We start from the raw sequence: 12,564 nt of genomic DNA, 5'->3' as shown, positions 1-12,564 counted from the left end.
CGACAACGAGTAATAATTTTCCTTTTTTTTTGTTGTATAAAACCATTTTTCATCTATATGACCATAATTTTTTATCTTCCTATTCGAGACGTCAACATTTGTACCACAATTTTTTGCTTGTTCCTATATACGTTGAACGGTACGCATTGAGATGCCAAATGATGATGCAATTATCATTGTTATATGTCTCCGTAATTTTCCGTCGACACTCTTTTGTAGTAACATTTCATAAACAACTTGGCATTTTTCATTACTCAACATCATTCTTGTTCTATTATGCGTTGAAGGTGTGTCCATATCCTCATCACCTTCATTCATTCCTATTAAGCAAAAATAACATGAAATACTTGATAATCTCAATTCAACCATTGTCAAATTAACAGTTTGGTTTGTTTGGTTTCGTTTTTAATCAATCATTATAAACTTTAGATCAACATCTCGATCATTTAAGAATTATTTAAATGGACTAAATTGGAGAATGCAAACATAGCATCAAACAAAATATTTCCTAATCAAACCTCTCTTAATATCCTTTTAGGTAGACTAAACTTTCTCTTTTCCTTATTTTCTCAATGATCACTCATCATCAATATCTTATTATTAGGAAGAAAAAACAAAAAGCAACAACTGAACATGTTATCAGACAAAAACCTCTCTCATCTCTATGCACACAAACCTGATAAGTTTTTTGTTGAATGTTCAAAAGGATTCACAATATTAGTCCTTTTAGTGCTAGTGAATCTAATGATTATGATTATGGAATTCCATAATCCTTAATTAAGGCCTAATTAATCTTCCACCAACTCCGTTGAAAAAGCCAAATGAAACCAAATGAACAACATGATATTACCTATCATATTTTCAATAACTTTTTTACCTTTATGTTCCCACTGATACCTGATCAGTAACCAATCTAAATGGCTTTTACTTTGCTCCTGCTTTTCAGCGAACTCACTCTACCAATTGACATTGCCATTTCCAGGTCACAGAAATATAGTCCTAAAATTCTTTATTCCAGACATACCACCAGATTTTAGGTCTAATTTCAAAAGTTTTGGTGCTGAAGTATTTATTTATTTGTCTTAGGGAAACAACAAAGGTTGAAGATAAAAAGAAACAGAGCTATAAAAAGACTACAACTACAAATAAGTACTGTATTTCAACTATTTTGATCCTGCAATATTCAATTTGTGAGGTTTTGCACATTTCCTACCTTGGGAGAATTAAAATAATTGGGAAAGACAACAATAAAGAAAAAATGGAGATTAACATACCAAAATCCAAATTTGCTTCTTCTTGCCTAGGAGTTGAACCACTGATTGCATCTGAAAATGGTGAATTTAGAACCATATTGAGGTCAAAATTTATTGGTTGCCCAACATCAATGTTTTGGACATCCAAATCCATTTCCGTGACAGACATCTGTATGCTTAAAGAACAATTTTCAGAAGAGGAAAAGGTCTTGAGTAGAGAAGGTTTTGAGATGCCAAATTTGAAGAAACGTGGGTTTTGAGCATGTAGAAGTTGTTGAGCATAGAGAAGATGAACTTGATTTTTTTTAGGCAGGGAAAACTAATCTATCATTTAGCTGCCAAAAGTTGAATAAACGTGGCTTTTGTTGAGAGTAATTAGAGTGATGGGCTCATTATAAAAATAAATAAACAATGGAACTCAATAAATAAATAGGGGTATCAAAGTCTTTTTTCCTAATGTATTCAATTATTACTTAATTTCTGTGCAATTTTCTAAAACGACTTCTAATATGAAACGGAATGAGTAATATTTTTATTTCAATACACTTGCATTTTTCTTGACTTTTACTATCTTTTCTCCTCATCCCTTCTTTTTGTTTGTTTTCCTTCCTCTTCTCTTGTTCAAACACTCACTTTTTTCTTCTATTAATATATTGCGGGTTTTTCAGTTCTTGGGCCATGAGTGCTCACCCCGCCAAAGTTCTATCTCGTCCCAATTTCTATAAAAAAAATAACTTATAAATTATTGTTTTTTATAATATAAAATATCTTAAATAATATTTTAAAGAAAAAACCATTACACTTTAAGGGCTTGTTTAAATGGGGATTAATTAAAGTAAGGTAGGGTAAGATAAGGTAAGTAAGGTTTATGAAATGACTTGTTGTGTTTGGATGGAAGATAAAGTAAGTGATGGTTAAATAATGTAATTGTGTTTGATTTGAAGGTAAATTAATGTAATGTTATATACAAAATTACTTTTATATCTCTACTCTTTTAAACTAAATAAAATAAATTATTCTTTTCTCCCAACACATGATTTGGTTTTAAAGTTTTGCCTTTTTAATATACAATTGTAAAGGCCTATATTTAACCTTGGTGATAAATACCATTACCTTCTTTTACATCACTACTACTGTGTGAGTAATTAGTAAAAAAGTAAAATTAAAAAAAAATGTTGTAGGTTTATCTCTTGAAAATGTGCATCTGCATGTTATATCAACTTGCATCATGATGAAGTCATGAGGTGCATCAGAAACATATTTGGCAACCACAACAATCCTATTTTATAACAATTGTTCCCACAAAAATTGTTTGGACAACAATTACAAAATTACTCATATATGAGCAACAATCACTCTCAATAGGAATTTCAGTTCCAACAACAATTGCAAAAAAAAAAGTACTAGAAGCATATAGGACAAAAACTATCGAAGTTAAGTACCAATTAATGTAAAATAATTAAATACGAGGCATCATAAGCTTCAACAGGTTTTTGCGGTCTTCAATTGGACATCCAAACAAAGCTTTTAACATATCTGGATTCTTGAAAAGAAAAAAAATAAGAACTTTGAATCAAGTGTGGCTTAATAGACAATTTTTTCAATTCATTCGATATACTTCCATCATAAATTGGATCTTTAATTTTTACTTTCACCATCTCAGCAGTTAAATCCTTGATAGCATTTGCAACCATCTGAAATCCATCTATCATGATTCCAATTTCATCTTCAGTGATCATTTTTCTTCTTCAAATTAGATGGATTAGGACCTTTAAATGATGACTCAAATACTGATTCCACATTAATTGCTCCAATATATTCACCATCATAAGCATCTTAATGCAAATTAAAATTTTCCAAAGTTACCTCATTTTCATTGACCATAAATCAATTCCATCAATTGTGTATATTGAAATTGGATAATTGGAAGTTGCTGAACCACTAGAAAACGAGTTATAAAATACTTTTTTTCTCAATTCCGAAACTGTCTCAGATTGATGACCTGTAGCTCTATCATGTCCAAAAAGTTGCACCAACTTTTCATAATTCCTTATGGGTTTGTTCATCCATTCCGCAACTGTTGGATTGGCATATATATTAAATAAAAAATCAATGTTCACTCTGCAAAATTTTAAAGTTTATAAACAAAATTAATAGAAAAAAAATAAACTAACCTCTATTAACTTTTCCCATACTTCTGACTCGGCATTCCACCTTTCAGTGATAGGACTCCATGCAAATCCACTCATTTCATTCTTAAAAACATCATAACAACAAACAAATTGTATCTTTAGATGTTTCAATCGATTTTGAATTTTCTCTTTGTTGAGAGGCTTTTCCTTAAATTTATCCTTCAACTCATTCACAATGTTGGAAATAGCATAACTAGTAAAAGTTCCACCAACCCTATTTCCTATCACGTGTTGATGCAAATATGCATCAATAAAAGCATCATCCATAGGGAGTGTCCATGTGCATTGGCTACTTCCATCATATTTTTTCAATGTTGATTTTGACATATTGATAGCTACATAAAAATGATAAACTTGCTATTAATAAACACAATAGACAATACCATCAACATCTTGACATAAAAATAAAGTCTTGCTTACATATTAAATAACATAAATAAATCAAAAGAACAATCAAACTGAAACAAACAAATAAGTCGTGCATTGCAAGCATTCCAACCTCGTCCCTGGGCTTGGGCAGGAGGGGCGCCTGCCTAGGACCCAAGGAAATCAGGGGCCCAAAAAAATAGCTCTAGCACTTTACTATATATCCTTAAGTTTAGATGAAGTTAATATAAAATAATACCTTTTTGGCCAATTTATTATACTTCAGCCCTCATTGCTTTAGATGCCAACCCTTTTATTTTTTTATAGCAATTTGATATACTGTTAATTAATTAAGTAATTAAGGATAGAATTTACATATTTTACAATCATTAGTATATTCCTAAATAGATGGAATTTTAATAACTAAAATATGCCCGTAGTACATTAAAAATTATAATAACTTAGAAATTAATCCAAAAAAAACTTAAAACACCATTTTGTCTTCAATTCCCAATTACTCACCATCTTTCTCGATTAATCCTCTAAATCCCAACAATTTCTAATTTATTATTTTATCAAATGAGTTGATGTACATTTTTTTTATCAAGCAAAAGGCATTGATAAGTGTCCAATTCAACATTCGAATGTCCACTTTAGTGCTAGATTATTTAATTAATTTTTGGGTGTTATTGCTTGTTTTGGTATATTTTATCTCCACAAGACTCAGGTGATTAAAAGAAACAGAATTGAACCTAACTTGAAACAAATTTGGACTAGAAGGGAATTTGGAGCTGATTCGGAGGAGCTAAAACGAAGATAAAGTTAGTCTTGCCAAAGACTAAGGATTTCGGGAATTGCAGATTCCAGAATTGATAAGGACTCTCTCTTATTCTATTAAGAATGAACCTGGACAGTTGAGAATGACTAAGCATGCACGAAATTAGGAGATATGACAGATTAGAAAAGATCTTGATTGTGTTTAAAACAAACTATTTTTTGTTAGCTAATTTTTATGAGAGGCTTTTCTCTACAAAAAGCTTGATTTACGTTCTTGGAGACTAAGTTCTTTTTAGGTTTTATTTTTCAGTAATCATTTGTTCTCTCTTGAAAATAGATATAGATTGTTCTTCATGGCTATTCATAGCTAAATCCTTATTTTTGGTTAACGGTTAATTCAAAGGCAGGATTCTTCAAGTTTTGTGAGATCGTTTTACTTCTGTCATTCTTATTTATTCATATCATTTAGTTATTCATTGTGCTTAGGATTTTCATCTCAATTGTTAGTTTACATTTGAATGATAACGACCGATTGTTCATTGAATAAATTGACATACAACTATTTGGTTAAACTATATAATCAACGAGTCATTGTTTAGTTGAATCAAAGCAAGTGGAAATTGATAACATAAAATCGAATCTTGGAATGTATTCGGAGACAAAATCGGATTGACAATCTGAAATTCCTTCATGTGACATTAATACATCAAGGTTCAATTTTATCATATCAAGTGAATAATTAATTAGGTTTCTGAATCGATATCGCTGAGAATCAGTTGGCTTAGATTAGGTTCTTCTATTTCATAATGTTGTTAACGGGTTGAATCTTAGTCGCTGAGGTGAGATTATTCGTTAATTAGGGATTAGTTATAGTCTTACTTAGCTAATTCAGTAATATGGAAGAATATCCCAAACTAATCTGATACTTGATTTGGATGAATAATCTTTTCCGTCAATGATCAAGACTAACTGAAATCCTTGCCTGAGAATCCCTTAACTGAAGTCTTCTTTAATATTTACATTCAATCCAAATTCTATTTTGATTACTTTTACTAATTTAGTAAATCAACCTATTCAAACTCCCCCTATTTACTTTTTGTTAATTGCTTGGTTATATTTGTGATTAGATCATTATTAATCCTTTGGGTACGACCTTTACTTACTATTGTGCAAAGCCTGTAACTAGGTCTGTGAAGTATTAATTATTTTTGGTGGATTCGACACCCGTCAAGCAACATATTATTGAAAGCAAACAACATAAAAAACACAGGGAGAAAACCCTAAAACAAAGAATGAAAGAATTAGTGCTCAGCTGAGCAAAAACCAAAAATAACACTTCCAAGCCTCAAAAAATAATGGCAGGAAATGAGTGAGAGTCTACCAATTTCAGCCTAACAAATGAGTCGATGTACATTCTTGAATTTGTGAAAGTATAGATTGTTATCTAAATATTTTAATTGCTTCCGAATCCTTTTAACTATGGTAATGACCATTGCATCTGCTGAAAGAAACTTTTCAAAGTTAAAATTATTGAAAAACTATATGAGATCGTCAATGTCATAAAAAAAAAGTTAAGTGGTCTAATCATTTTATGTATTGAGAGAAATATGTTAGAATTGATATAGACACTAATATTAGATTTTGCATTAAGAACTGCTCGTTGACATTATTTTGTATAACAAACGAAGTAATTTTTTTTATACAATTGATTTTTTTGCTTTATTTTTTAGGGTTAATTACAAATAACTACCATGTGGTTTGACCGATTTGCAAATCTTTACCTGTGTTTTTTTTTTTTTTGCAAATGCAACTATGTGATTTGTAAAATTTTGCATTTGAGTTCACTTTATCAGAATTTGATCGATAACGACTTCGAAATGAAATTTTTTAAGAGTTAAATGATATTTTAAGCAACTTTAATTCTTCAACTTTTTAGTTTTGAGGTCATTTAGGTGTTGTTTTTTATGAAAGAGAAAGATAATGTTTAGAGAGAGAAAACTCCAAAAATAATGAGTTTGAAAAATTAAGAATATTGTTCCATAGTAAATATGATACCTGTCGCACCCTGGCTTCCGGTTTTTACACAGGTCGGGGTGCGTGGCCGGCTCGATCCGCCTTTCTCGTGTTTTAAGGTTTCGAGTCGCCACCAATCATCACTTGGAAATACGTGTGCGAGCGTGATTGGTCGTCCTATATATTTGGATTGACTCTGTAAGATTTGGTTTTGATAAGGACGATCTTTGGAGAGATTTAGGGTTCGTTTTCCGGTTACGTGTAGGGAAGAGATGTGATTTCACCCTACCCTTCCCGGCGTATCGGTACTATCGTGATATTACATGTTTGCTATTTGCTTTGCTTTGAATTATCGATATAAACCATGCACTCGTGGATTTTGGGGTTATTGGGTTTAGTATTGAATTCTAATGACGTTTTCACATCGATTAGAATTAGTTTGGTTATAAATTCGAACGACGTTTTCACATCGATCCGAATTAATTTAGTTATGAATTCGGATGACATTTTCACATCAATCCGAATTAATTTCATTATGAATTTGGATAACATTTTCACATCGATCCGAATTAATTTAGTTTAGGAATTCGAACGACGTTTTCATATCGATCTGAATTAATTTAGTTTACGAATTCGGATGACGTTTTCACATCAATCCGAATTAATTTGGTTATAGATTCGGATGACGCTTTCACATCGATCTGAATTGATATGGCTATGAATTTTATTGATTCGAAATAACATTTCGACTTGATCTATTTTTTTGTAGTCGGACATATCACATATACACGATGCATTTATACTCTTTTTTTTATTTAACGAATTAAACAATTTATATGTACATAAATTCATAAAATAAAACATTATTAAACTTAACGAAATACAACCCGTGTCATATAAAAGGACTAGATCAAAGAAATAAATGATAATTATAAAACGAGGGGGTGTAATTAATTTGCAATGAAATGAAACAGATGAATAAGTGATTTTCATTAGACTAAATCGGCCCCAAAATTTCATTACTCATCAACAATGATAAAAACGAGCTAAGCATATAATTTATAATCGCTTAATGAACTAATCTCGTCCTGAATTAACCAGTGTCTTATCCTAGGAGGAAATAATCTTAATTACCTATATTATTATTATTTTAGCCCAATTTATTTACGACGTCAATAAGAGAATGGTATTTGAACTATACAGTTAATTATCACGGGTCACCGATGCCCGAAACCGTGTAACTAAACTAAACTAGTGTAATCAAATTGAATTGGCTTAAAGCAGTTTTCGACCCCTGACCTATCCAAAATTTATGTATTTAGCCTCTGACCTATCCAATTAGATAAAATCCAACCCAAATTAAATGGAAAGTTAACACCGTTAAAAATATGTCAATGATGGGCAACAATCACCATTATAAAATTTACACGTGGCAAATAAATAATTTATAATTTCCACCCGGATAAAAATTACATGGCAAAATTAAATATTTTACACGGTTAAAAAAAATTAAATTAAACACCTATTCTTTTACCGATTCTTTTCCACTTCTGCAACTTTCTAATACCTCCTACCATTACAACTTTGCTTCAGGGCTCTTCAACTTCGACTTTGCTACTTCCTGCTCCAGGATTCTTCTACTTCGACCCAAGATTCTTCAAATTCGACTTGTGCAGTCAGTGACTTGCTCCAGCGATTCTGCAATTTCGATTTCATCCGCTTTTGCAAATCCAACGACTTATGCTCCAGGGATTCTACAATTCTTCTCCAGTGACTTCTGCTCTAGCGATTCTACAATTCTTCGCCAGCGACTTCTACAAATTTACTGATCTGTTTCTTTCTCCATAAAACCTTCCCTATAAATGGTTCCAACTGCAGTTTAACGAATTGAAAAATTATCTCCAAATTCCAGGTAAATTTTATGCTCTGCACATAAAGTATGAATGTTCTTTAAAATGATGTAATTGAGTATATATGCAGCAAAAAGTGATAGCAATGACAAGGCCTATAGTTGAGAAAGGAATGAGGAAGTTGTACAGCAATAAATATCCGAAGAGTTTATATATAGCAAATATGGGTTGTTCATCAGGACCAAACACATTCCTTGATGTTTCTGAAATTTATTTTGTAACAGTGATGGTTGCCACATCATTGACATATTTTAACGGTGTTAACTTTCCGTCGAATTTGGGTTGGATTTTATCTGATTGGATAGGTCAGGGGCTAAATGTGACCAAATAATAGATCAGGGCCAAGGTCCAAACACACAAATTTTGGATAGGTCAAGAGCCAAAAACTGCATTAAGCCAATTGAATTAAACCACATTGGGCTTTCAATTTCTACCCATTTAAATGAAGCCCAAAACACTAAATCTATCTCTAAAGACCAACCCCATTCATCTTTATGAACCACCTATCCTTCATCTTCTCTTCCCCTTTCTCACATTCTCGGTCATCTTCTCACCCCTCACTCCCATCGACTCTCTCTCTTCGGCTCTCATGGATTCCGGCCATCTTTCCCGTCGATTTCGCTCTCATTCACTCTCCTTTGATCTCTCCTAACCATCTCCCATGGTTCCTTACTCGTTATAGACCCTTTGGGTCCTCTCGTTCAATTCCGAGAATGGTGGTCGTTCCGACCTCCGATGACGAGTTTTAATCTCTGAGGGGGTTCTAATCGGCCGAAATTCTACATGCAAAGGTAAATTGGTGAGATTTGTAACCCTTCTCCGTCTTCCTCAACCTCGGTTCTTCTCGGGTTTTCCATGAGTCCTAAGAACTCGTTGAGGTATGCGGATTATCTCGTATTTTTTGGGTTAAATGCTTGCTGAGTTGGTATTTTTGGTTCCTTGAGTTTCTAGAGTTCAAGTGCTAGATGAATGTTGCTATGCTTGTTCGGATTGGTATTTTTGGTTCTTTGAGCTTCTAGAGTTCAATTGCAGGGTGAATGTTTGCTATGCTTGTTCGGGTTTGGGACGGCTATGGTTTCGTTCACCATATTGGTCTGTGTTTTTGGTTCTACTGTTTCCCAATCTGGTTCTAATTTCTGTTTCCTATTGTCCTGAACTCGAGTTTTATATGGGAGATAGCCTTCCGTGCCATTCGAACGGTTCCGAAGACGCAACTGGAACCATTATTGGCTCTGGAGGGTGCTTTGGTTCTCCGTTTAATGTGTTCGGGAGTGAATACGGGTTTCGATTATTGTCTGGTTAATTTCTATGATGAAATGAGAAAAGTAAAGAAGCAACAATGATATGGCAATATATATATATATATATATACATGTATGTATCTATATGTATAAATGAATTTGCAAATGTGTTACCCTTTCTTTTGATTGATTATTTGGCTGTTACAATACTGAGGAAGAACTTCTTCCTACTCTCCCTCGAGCTCTCTCTCTCCTTTTACAATGAAGAACACACCCTCTATTACAGTGTTGCTGGTTTTTTTGCTAAAAATTCCTCTCTCTGCCTTTACAGTGATGGAGCCTTTACAGTGATGGATCTTTTCTATTTATAGTAAGGTAATTTCTGTGAATTATTGATCATGATTTTTTCTTATTTCCTACTGTGCCCTTGAGGGTTGTTTTGTCAATCTGCTTGCCCACTTCTCACTGAGAGTTGCAGAGGGAAGGTTCTCGATACCCCTGTTGAATTATTGATTTTTGGTAAAAATGCCACTTGGTCCCTGTGATTGAATCTTTTTACGGACTCACGCCGCTGGACTGAATTCTGACCCGAATTTGACGTGGATCTGGATTGAATTATTTCTGACCCGACCTTGATGTGGATCCGGATTGAGTTTGAATTATTTTTTACCCGAGCAGACTCCATTGGACTTGTACGGACAAAATCCCGAGCTTTGAAATTTATTGGACTTGAACTGACAATTACCCGTGCTTTGGAATCAGACTTGAACTGACAATTACCCGTACTTCTTCGAATAATTCTCCGAACTTTCGATTTGTTGGACTTGTACTGCAATGAGATAACTGAGTCACTTGAATATGATTTGATCACTTTTTAGAATATTCTTGAATCGAGTGTGCGTTTTGATCTTGCTTTTCGAGGGCATAAAAATTGCATTTAATTTTGAAGTGAGCATTTTCGGGTATCTTTGACGTTGGCGAGCGGACCTTCGGATCTGCCAAAATTATCGTAAAATTGACATAATTAGAAAGATAATTATAATAATACTGTAACAAAAATTCCATTTTTATGCGTTCAATTATCGTTAATTTATTGAATTTTCAATTTTTGAATCCATTTGTCATAATTCGTTATTTAGAATAATTATTTAGAAATCAACTATATTCTAAACGTTTAATTATAATATAAATCGTAACCAAAGTCAATATTAATTTTAACTTTAATATACGATATTACATCATAATTCGCAATTCAGACTATAGATATTTCTAAATATAGTTTACGACAAATAAATAAGCATTGAAATGTTAATTCGATTGATTGACATTTGAACCTTAATTAATAAATTATAACTCGAATTCAAGCAAATTCGATTTTATTCAAAATATGAGGAATATATCTCGAATAAAATTTATACTAGGTTAAAATTGTACTTTAATTCTATTAAGTCATATTTTGAATATAATTCGGAATTTTACCGATTTATACCGAAATATGACAAATTAGCTTTAATAGCACAATTTTTTTCCCAATAAATTATTTTCGAGATAATACCATATATTCTAGATAATTCATGAATTGTTCAAATTTTGAGCGAAATTTATTAAAAACTTAAAAATTGGTCTGGACAAAAATGAGTATCTACAATACCAAACAAGTTTAATTCTTGAAAATTTTCATTTTGAGGTCGTTATCGGCCAAATTTGGCTAAGTAAAAAAAACATGTAAAATTTTCCAACCATAGGGTTGTGTTTGCAAAAAAAAGTACCACAGGTATCACATCCCAAATCGGCCAAACCACATGGTAGTTATTTGTAATTAACCCTATTTTTTATATGCACTTATTTCTTAGGGTCCTTTTTGGTTCTTCGCCCTTAGGCCTCCAAAATCTCAGGATCGGGCCTGAAGCATTCCACATATCATTTGAAATGACATCCTTCAATATCTCTCCTTTAACAGTCTCTTCGTTACGTTCCACATTGTTCTTATGCTCTTTTTGTGTGTGGTTAACATTGAGAAGAGCTCTTCATCAACTTCTGCAATAATTTCTTGATTTGGATCTACGCCCATCAAATAATTATGTATAATGCACTACTTGTTTCGATTGAATTAGATAGCGATTTTTTGCACCTAGTTTTGGTGTATCAACTATATTTCGTACGACAATTACTAAAAGACAATGAGAAGCATATACCGAGGGGGAAGCCCATCAAATAATTATGTATAATACAACATGCAAAAATGGTTTTATTTGCGTGGGAACACCAAAATGAGGCTTTGTTGAGCTACCTATAATAGAAAATCTCTTCTTAAGTACTCCAAATTCTTGTTCAATTGCATTACGCAAAAATGTGTGGCGAAGATTAAATAACTCGCGTGCATTTCATGGTGCATTTCTTGAATATTATTTCAAGTGATCTCTCTCCCCTACAAGGTGTAATAAGTCCACTTCCCAACACGAATCCAGCATCAACAAGGTAATATTTTCCTATAAGGTGCAACAATGTTTTATAATTCTCGAATCAGAGGCTGTCCCTTCCCACATGCATAGCACGTATGTGAATTTTAAATCAAATGTGCATGCAGCTAACCCATTTTGTGTCGGATATTCTTTCCTACCACGATATCTAGGTGCATCTTTGTTAGATACTTTAACATGAATATGTGTTCTATCAATAGAACAAATGCAATCGTGATATTAAATGTTAAATCAATATATAAAATTAAGCAAATTAAAACTTAAACAATTGACTAAATTTTTTATCACCTTAAAAAAAGGGTGGAATTTGTCATTTTTCAATATTTCCAAAG

General features: G+C 32.5%; 1 long non-coding RNA gene across 1 annotated transcript; it reads right to left on the bottom strand.

The window, feature by feature from the left end:
• Positions 1 to 8,031: 8,031 nt before the first annotated feature.
• On the bottom strand, positions 8,032 to 10,096 carry LOC136206500 (uncharacterized). Its single transcript, XR_010676303.1, has 2 exons — positions 9,927 to 10,096; positions 8,032 to 8,473 (listed from the first exon to the last, which is right to left on the bottom strand). It is a non-coding gene; the product is annotated as an uncharacterized lncRNA (long non-coding RNA).
• Between the last annotated feature and the right edge of the window lie 2,468 nt (positions 10,097 to 12,564).

Source organism: Euphorbia lathyris, chromosome 9 (genome assembly GCF_963576675.1).
Source record: "Euphorbia lathyris chromosome 9, ddEupLath1.1, whole genome shotgun sequence".
Taxonomy (NCBI): Eukaryota; Viridiplantae; Streptophyta; class Magnoliopsida; order Malpighiales; family Euphorbiaceae; genus Euphorbia; species Euphorbia lathyris.
The sequence above is the reverse complement of the archived record's forward strand: the minus strand, read 5'-3'. Positions and strand labels throughout refer to the sequence as shown.